This window comes from Rhinolophus ferrumequinum, chromosome 7, assembly GCF_004115265.2.
Source record: "Rhinolophus ferrumequinum isolate MPI-CBG mRhiFer1 chromosome 7, mRhiFer1_v1.p, whole genome shotgun sequence".
NCBI classification, from domain to species: Eukaryota; Metazoa; Chordata; class Mammalia; order Chiroptera; family Rhinolophidae; genus Rhinolophus; species Rhinolophus ferrumequinum.
In genome coordinates this window covers 87,273,060-87,282,829 of record NC_046290.1, presented here as the reverse complement: position 1 = coordinate 87,282,829, position 9,770 = coordinate 87,273,060, and the positions used below count along the sequence as shown (strand labels likewise).

The window sequence follows — 9,770 nt, the reverse complement described above, 5'->3', positions numbered from 1 at the left end:
ATCTTCTTGCTAGCCCCCCCTTTTTCTGCTAGCTTAGCCACGGCAGTTATATTCATGGCTAATGGCTCACTGGTTACAGCTGACGGCCAACTAGCCACAGCTGATGGCCATTTGATCACAGTCGATGGCCATTTACTACCTGAGCCAGCACCTTTCTATGTGAGGCCGAGAGCCTGGAAACTGCTTTTTGGGCTCTGTCCCCACACTGGTGTATTGTGTAACCATGAAGACCAGTCCTAGGTCACGTCCTCAGGGCTAAAAAGAAATCTGGGATGGCTCAAAGGATTCAGAGCCTGACTTGAGCTGAATGCAACGCTGGCTGTTTCCTCTTGTGCCTTACAGCACATGGACTTGGATTTTGCTTGCAGTGAATATTCTTTTACATGCCTAAGGGACCTCGGGGTTTACACCCAGGGTCAATTTGGATTTAACCATTTTACTCTGCTGTGAGTGGCACTAGATTCCCAAACCCACTACCAGAGATTTTAATTCAGGAGCTCTGATGGGGGAGGGTCTCAGGATCTGTTTCAATGAACGTCCACCCCTGTAGGATTCTGTGGAAGGCCTTCGATGGGCCACCCTGCTTTGGTGGGAGGACCAACGCCTTTAATCCATTGGGAGTTAATCCTTGGGGAAGCACGGAGTTGCTGACTGGAAGGGCTCACTCAGGGAATTCCTCCTCAGACAGGGCCCGTGGCCGCAGAACCGTCAGATTCAGCAAGAGGGGCAGATGATAGCAGTTGTGTTGCCGCAGGCCTGTATTCTCTCCAGCGCCAGAGTAACTAGGAGAGCAGTGTGCTTGTCACAGCTTGCAAAGTAGGTGAAACTTGAACACCTGGGAAAATAAACAGCTAAAGCTTCAAGTGTTTCCACCTTGAGTGGTGTCTGTGCCCCGGCTGATTAATTTAGGATCTCATCAGGGAATCACAAGGTCTAGCTATATCGTTGGGTGCTGCATTCATTATTGGTACCAAGTACCAAAAAAGTAAAGAAATAAAATTATGAAACATGAAACAAGACAGTGTTTATTTATGGGATCCTAAATACTTAATGAAAACAAAATTCATGGGTGGAACAACGAAGTTCCATTCCTGTTCACTTCTTCACACCAGAGTCTGGGTAGCACAGGTGTGCATAAATAAACTCCCACATGATGAGCTAGCTCCCAGGTGGGAAAGGAAGCAGAACCATGTGAAGCAAATCCCCTTTGGTCAGTCCTGGCTGCTCGGCCTTCAGAAAATGATATAACCTCGCTGTCTTGGGGACTGTTTGAAAGTTGGAAGAAAGGGATGGCAGTGACTTATTTTGTCTTTTATAAACATCATAGGTTGATTTATTAATATTTACCCAAATGTTGGGAAGTCTTCATATGTACAAAGCCTGATGGAACCCGAACAAAAGATTATAAAAATATTGATTTAGAAATACACACACCTCCTATTTTTCCAGGAAGATCCTGTGCCTGGTTCTATGCATTTACCTCAGTAGCAGGTGTGGTCAGGTGGGTGTGGTCAACTATTTACTTGAAGCAGAACCAAATAGAGAGCTAGTGGCCTTTCACACACATCTATTCAAGCTATTATGATTATTCACCACAGAGAAAAAGCAGCTCTCTTACTGCCATTTTCAGTTTGTAGTTTTATGCCATTTTATAGCTTCAAGGGCTTTCCCGGTGTCCTTATTTCAAATTCATTACCACTTCCCAAGACAACATTTAGCAAATCTTTAACCTTCAGTTAGCCTTCATGTAAAAACAGAAGAATGTAGTTCTTATTGGACCCAGTCATATTCTTTTTCTTCCCTGGCTAAATCAGGGGAGGGTGTATTTCCAAGATCCTTCTACTGGAGACTATAACTTGATGTAAAATGTGGATTCCCACCCAATTTAATACTCTGACCCTCAAAAGGCAAAATGAGGGCCGGCCCGGTGGCTCAGGTGGTTGGAGCACCGTGCTCCTAACACTGAGGTCACTGGTTCAATTCCCACGTGGGCTAGTGAGCTGCGCCCTCTACAGCAAGATTGTGAACAACGGTTCTCCTTGGAGCTGGGCTGCTGTGAGCGGCCCGAGGTCAGCGTGAGCTGTTGTGTGCTGCTGTGTGCTGCTGTGGGCTGCCAGGAGTGGCCTGTGGCCAGCGTGAGTGGCCTGTGGCCAGCGTGAGTGGCTGGCAGCCAGCATGAGTGGGCGTGGGCTGCTGTGCTGCTATGGGTTGCTGTGTGCTGCCATGGGCTACCGTGTGCTGCCAGGAGCAGCCGGAGGCCAGTGTAAGCAGCCGGCAGCCGGCGAGCTGCCGTGAGCTGCCGTGAGCTGCGGACTGATGACTGGCGACTGGCAGCCTCAGCCAGGGGGGTAGCGCAAGGCTCATAATATCAGCAAGGGCCAGGGAGCTAGGTCCTACACAACTAGACTGAGAAAAAACGGCTTGAGCTGGGAGTCTGGGGGGAGGCAGAGGAAGGGGGAAAAAACAAAAACAAGAAAATAAAAAATAAAGAGCTGGAGGTCAAATTTGAAGAAAAAAAAAAGGAGAAATGAATCTATTGCTCAGGAAGGTTTACCATTACTCCAAATGATCACCCAATTCATCTCATGTTTGGAGGCCTGTTTTTGTATCATTTGTTCTTTGAAATTAATCATTACTTCTGACATTGAAAGTATAAGAAAAAAGATCAGGAACCTTGAGTGGGCTCTCAAAGAGTCCATATATAATGTTATTTTCTTATAAAACTTCATTCACAAATCCATCTGGGCAGTAGGATCAATACCATCACCAGCCTGCAAGATGGACCTGCCTTGAAGTGAATTTCATGTTGCAGCTTTAGAGAAAATAGTGTTGGAGGAAAGCATCAATATCATACACTACTCACTGATCATACAGAAGGATGTAAAATACAATTGAAAATCTCTCTTAAGGTTTCCCAAGAGTTCAAAACCAATGACAGCAAAAGGATGTATACACTGACCCAAAGCTTATTCACTTCTTTTACCAAGATTGCCAGTAGGATTCTGCTCAGGGAGAGGCATTTGAGCCCAGATGGAGACTAATTTGCTGGACTGTAATCCACTAGGTGACAGTGGAACAGGGAGACGCTGGTAGAAATCGCCTTGTGTTTTATTACAAGTTATTTAATTTCTTTCATTTTGTTATTTAATTTCCTTTACTCTAAGTGACTTCAGAATTTACACAGCATTTTATTCAGTTCAGCGGCCACTCAGCTTTGATTGTGCAAACAGTACTCTGCCTTCAATTTTCTTCTGTCAGTAAACTACCTTTCTGGAACAACTGCCTGGCAAACAAATTGGGTCACAATATGCTTGTCCGTAAAGCTGACAGCACAACACATCCTCCACGCAATGTTCCACAGATCAACCGTAGCAGCCCCCAGCGTTATCATGTGACTGTTGTTCTTTTTCCGTAGCAAGAAATGGCTTCGTTTCCCATAGGTGACTTTATCTTTGAATGGAAATTTGCCACAGCCTTAAAAAAATGAGGGAAAGTGCAGTGGAGGAAATGCAGATTGCTCATTCCCCACCGTTCCCTCCTGAAATAGTCAGCAGAACAATTTAATGCCAAGCAATCTAGAAAATGTTTTTCACCCCCCTCGGCCTCCCCCAGCTGACTGGCTCTGACTGACTTCCTCAGGGAGCTTTCACTAAATAAATAGCATTTTAACAAGTCCATTGCTGGTGGGAATGCAGACTGGAAGCTGTGAATATCTCTTCTTTTTTTGGTGGAAGTTTGGAAGTGCAGCTGTAAGGGCTAGAGTCTTTGCTCTGCATTCAATCTAGCATAACCCACTGGAATTTTAATCTTTAAATAGAGACTAAATGTTGACTCTCATGATGTTTTGTTCTGGGTTCAACCACACAGACTTGCCCTCACCAGGGCCAACAGGGTGGAATGCCTAACCTGGCAACAGCAAAGATAGTCACTGAGACCTTGATGGAGCATCATTCTTCTGCGGACCAGCCAGCCACTTGGTGGCAAGACTCATTATATTGGACCTTTTCCAGCTTGGACGGAAAGAGATTTGTTTTCTTTGGAAGAGATGTGTGTTCTCGATATTGATCTGCCTTCCTTGCCCATAATGTTTCTGCCTTATTCACCATCACGGTGACAACACTCCACACCATATTGCTTCTGACCAAGAAGCTAATCTCACAGCAAAAGAATTTTAACAGAGGGCTCGTGGAATCCACTGGTTTTGACCATTTACTCCATCACTCAGAAGCTGCTGGCTTAATAGAATTGTGGCATGGCTTATTGAAGACCCTGTTAGGAGAGACACCTGAAAGCATGGGGTTCTATCTTATAGGATACAGCAGGTGCTATGAAGCAGAAACCAATACATACATGTGTACCTCTTATAGCCATGGGTCCAAGAGTTAACACAGGAAGTAGGAGTGGCTCCTTTCACTATTAAAACTAATAATCCACTTGCAGAAGTCTTGCTTCCCATCCCTGCAGTTTCGAGCTCTGCTGGTTTGGAGGTTTTGGTTCCTAACAAGACATATGTTCCCATTGACGTGGGAGCTAAGGTGCCAAATATTCATTTTGGTCAACTATTGCCATTGAACCAACAGGGAACCAAAAGCTGTAGCAGCAGCAGTAACAACAATGAGAGAGAGAGAGAGAGAGAGAGAGAGAGAGAGAGAGAGAGAGAGAGAGAGAGAGAGAGAGAGAGAGAGAGAGAGAAAGGAAGAAAAAAAGGAAGGAAGGAAGGAAAAAAGAGGCTCTGAGAATTCAGACCCTCCAGGAATAGAGATTTGGGTCACCTCATCAGGTAAAGAATGGTGACCAGCTTTTTTTCTGAGGGCAAAGAAAAGGAAACGGGTAGGGAAGAAGATTATAAATATATCTTTGTGATTAGTTACAGAAAGGCAGACTATAGCAGCTATGCATATTTCTTCCTTGCTTTGTGTGTGTACAAGTACGAATATGTGTGCATATGTGGGAATGCTTTTGCCACAATACGTATATTATAAATGTATATATCGAGGGTTCCAAAAAAATGTATACACATGACTTGTATTGATCTTTCGTTATCGGTATATATTGAGTATTGCAATTTTAATACAGCTTTTTCCTTTCTTAAAATGTGTTTACATTTCTTTGGCACCCTCTGTAGTAACAATTTTCTTCTTCCTTCCCTTTAATATTTTATACAAGTTTTGTTGGAGGCTAACTTTACAATTTAGTCATTAGGGAACAGAATATTCAGATGGCACTGTGACCAAATTTGAGGAATAATTAATTTAAAATAATTAGTCTTATTAATTTAAATTATTAATTTATTTTAATTATTTAAAGGGAGCTTTGAATTTGTTATTTTCCCCATTCTTGGTACAGTTACATATAGAAATGGTCCCTGGAGTTACAAGACCAGGAGGTAAGACACCAGGGATGGGAGAAGGGGGAGGCCACAGTACTGGAGCTAGAGGCCTGGGGAAGGGTCCCCTCCCTCTCAGGTTGGGAGTTGGGACAAGTGCAGGGGCAGGATTTTGTCTGCCCACTTCAGGTACTCGGCTGCCTTCTTGTTCACAGCCTCCCCGTGGGCAGGAGGTAGGTCACTGGGGCAGAATGTGTGACACCCCCAACCCTGCAGAGCCGCAGGGGCAGGATGTGCGACACCCTCAACCCTCTCCCCGCGCTGGCCTGGGTGATAAGAGCTGTGGCTTGGCTCCCATAGGCAGGGGCAGCACTCCTTCCTTTTCCTTTCCCTGTTCCTCCTTTTCTTCCTCCTCCTGCCCTCCTGGCTCCCCAGGTTCCTGGTCCAGCCTTTCCGACTCTGCCTGCATCGCTGGAGCTCACCCAGGGAGTAGGACTGGGGCCTGCATCTTCTTCCTTGGAGAAGGGGTGAAAGAGGACAAGCTCAGCTTCGGTGCAAGGCCTGGGCCAGGGGAACAAGATGCCTCCCGGTGCTCCCACGAGAGATCCAGGGCCGCCTTGCAGGGCTGGATGGCAGGGTCGGTGGCACCTCCAGCTCCTCAAGGCTCCTCAGGGGGCGATGTGGGGATCAGAGGGGGTGGCAGGATGTGCCAGTCCTTGGACACCCTGGAAGGCTGTGTCACCTCCCCACCCGTGGAAAAACTCCCTGAGGTGGGGGCTACTGGTGAGCGCGGGGATGTTCACAGGGAAGCAAAGCAAGTCCTCGGCCCCCTTTTGCCTCTCGGTGATCACTGAGGCCAAACACCTGCCACGCACCTGGGCGCAGGGAATGCTGGGAACTCCTGGGGGCAGCGGAGGAGGTGGTGGTGGGTGCAGGCCCCATCTCCACGCAGCGTGCCGAGGTCGCGGTCCGCAGAGAGGGATGCAATGAACGTTGGCACTTTGCAGCTCATCATTTTTAGGTAAGGGCGAGAATATCTTCATTTGTATGAAGTAGAGTTGCGTCTTGTTAGGAGCAGAGTTGTGTTTCTTGTTGGGTGAGAGTTCAAGTATGTACAGAACGGTGTGTGTGGCAGCTGAGTAGCCAGTGGAGTGGATAGTAGGCAGTTATTAAGCTGTTATCTCTTAGCTGGACGCCCTCCCTTCTAAACTCCACTGTGTGATGCTGATGTGGAGATGCATCAAACCATATTTCTGTTTTGCCAGCCTCTCCGTGTGAGACTCTGCTGACAGGGGGCATTAGTAAGAGCCCGTGAGGCTGGAATGGGATAGGGGATTGCACCTTCCTCTTGGCTCCCTGAGAGCCTCCTGTTCCTGGTCCAGTGAGTGTCACCTCATTCTCACTTCACCCTGGCAATGGCAGTTTATTCATTTAGCAGCAGCGGAATGCAGTTTGCAGTTTTCCCCGCATTTGCAGAACCAGCCTCATTATGCCCCCTCTGGGACATTAGCCCCACCTGGTGTGCCTCGTCCTCCTAGCTCTGTGTTTCAGCTTTATGGAGACCCCCCCCCACCGCAGCTCTAAGCGTTAATACTTTCAACTACTTCTCTCTTGTTCCCTAAACCTCGTTTTGCGCTCTCCATGCTGTCTTCCTGTTGTGTTTCCCTTTTCTGTCATGGAGTTAACAGCTCTTTCTACCTGGTTCACAGCCCTTGCTGTCAAATTTTCTCTGCTGTGGGACTTCCATTCTCATTCAAGATGGAGTAACAGGGACTAGAATTGGTTTCTCACTTGGATCAAAAGTTCAGAAATAGCTGAAGAAAAGCCAGTGAATCACAGAAGTAGTAATTAGTACATTTATTGTGCACACCCTGAAAAGACAGTTCCTGAACCGGGAGCACTCAAACTAAACCTGGAATGAGCCTCAGAGGTTTATTGTTATAAAGCAGCTTATATAGTGAGAAGGCAGTGATTGTTGTCTCTTCCCAGTGTTTGGCTGTAATTTTAGAATTTTAAAAAATGATACGGAATTGGTCAGTGGTTACCTTGTATCAATTTTGGGAAACAGTTTAGGTTTTGCTTACATTTCCAGAGGCATAAACAAGAGATTACCCAGGTCAAGTTAGTCTTGCAAAACCAGCTAAATTAAGTTTCGCTTGTGTTGTATGACTAAAGTAATTTTGTCTGCTCAGGGAATTTTCAAGGCTAGTCTCCATTTGTTTTTTATTTTAACACCTGAAACAACCAAAAAAGCCAGACAAAATATATGAACAATGGTTTTCAAGACACTGGAAATCAGGTAATGAAAAAGGTTACACCTGAGAGAAGGAAAACAGTGGAGGTGAAACAGTGGAGGTGAGCCCCTGGCTGACTGCTTGCAGAAAGCTTTTATGCTGTGGGGAAGGGAGGAGAACCCTGGCAGAAATGAGCAGCAGAAATGGAGCCAGGGCAAGCCCGGGTGGCTAGAGTTTGCAGAATAGAGTACTGGAGAGGCGAGAGCCTCTCTCTGAAAGACATAAAATGAATGAAAAGACAAGCCACGGTGTGAGAGAAAATATTTGCAAATATTTGCAAAGCTGATAAAGGACTTTTATCTAGAATATAGAATGAACCCACAAAACTCAATAATAAGAAAACAGACTAATAAAAATGGGCAAAATATTTGGACAGACCCTTCACCAAAGAAGATAAATAGATGTCAGATGGCACGTGAAAAGATGCTCAATATCAATAGACATTAGGGAAATGCAAATTAGAACTACAATGAGATTACACATTGTGTTTTAGAAACCCCTGTGAAAATTTAAAAGACTGATCATATCAGGTGTTGGTGATGATGTACAGGAACTGTCATTCTCATACACTGCTGGTGAGAATATTAAATAGTACACTTTGGAAAAACAATTTGTCAGTCTCTTAGCAAGTTAAACATACATACCTGCCATATGATCCAGCCATTCCATTCCTAGTGTTCACCCAAGAGAAATGAAAGCATATGTTTATACAGAAACTTGTCCAGGAATGTTCAAAGCAGCTTTACCTGTAATAAATAAAAACTAGGAACAACCCAAATTTCCATCCACAGGCTGATGCATAAGCAATTTGTGGTGTATACATACAATGGACTACTACTCAGCAATAAAAAGAATGGATTACTGAAACATGCAAAAAGTAGATAAATCTCAAAATAATTATTCTGGATGAAAGAATCCAGACAAAAAAGTATACATAGTGTATGGTTCCATTTACATAAAAGTCTGGAAAATGAACACTAATACATAGAGACAGAAGGCAGATCTATGGTTGCTTGGGGATGCAGGGTATAGTGGTGGGGGGTGCAGAAGAGAGGGGTTGCCAAGGGATTACTTTTGGGAGTGATGGATATGCTTATTATCTTATTGTGGTGATGGTTTCACAAGTATATACCTATGTCCAATTTAGGTGGTACACTTTAAACATGTGTTATTTGTTACAAATAAATTATACATCAGTAAGAGTGTTAAAAATTAGAAATAAGACACATTATTGTTTTGTACACCTGACACTGATAAAAACTAAATGAAAAAATAATAAAATAATAAAATGTTTAATGCAGCCCTGCTTAACTGCATGGCTCTTTAAAAAATTAGATTACTCTTAGGATGATGCTGGTTAGACAAAAACACAGCCATTCCTTTTGGTAGCTAGCAAAGCATTTCCTACTGCTTTGGACTGCACTCTCAATAGAGTCAGTTTCACCCAAGGGCAAGGAACACCTCCCTGGGTCCTGGGGAAGATTTGTGTTACTTCCTATTGTGGTCTAAGAAGGAACAGAGTTAACAGTCCCAACCTTTAAATGGGGTAACGGGTAAAGGGGTAACAGGATCACTGCCTGCCCAGGGCCTATGAATGAGGGAGGGCAAGAGCCTCCACTGTTTGGGTCGAGAGATGATTGGCTATTCTATCACCCTATTCTCATATGTGGAGAGGGAATGAAATGAATATGAGCTGTGATCAAACAATACGGTGAATGTTTAAATTTAAAAAAAATTATTACAGTTAAAGACACACTGCCGTTAACCCCCCCTTAAAATATTCCCCCTCGCTTCAAACACACTTATCCCATTGTTCTTGCCACTTTCTGAAGCAGTTCTGGACGGCCTCTTTTGTGAGTGTCTTTATTTCATCCTTCATCCTGACAACGCTCCATGTCACACGTTGCTTCTGGTATGGTAATATCTGTCAAACCCATTATGGTGTGTCCCCATCCACCTTATTCACCAGATCTGGCACTGTGTGACTTCTGGCTCTTCCCCAAAGTCAAAATGACTATGAAAGATAAATGTTTTGAATCAATTCAGGACGTCGAGGCAGCCACGACAGCACAACTAAAGACACTCACAAAAGAGGACTTCCAGAACTGCTTCAGAAAGTGGCAAGAAAGGTGGGATAAGTGTGTTCGAAG

General features: G+C 44.6%; 1 pseudogene; it reads right to left on the bottom strand.

Annotated features, from left to right (window-relative positions):
- Window positions 1-5,461: 5,461 nt before the first annotated feature.
- Window positions 5,462-6,341, bottom strand: LOC117024638 (sorting nexin-15-like; annotated as a pseudogene).
- Window positions 6,342-9,770: the final 3,429 nt, after the last annotated feature.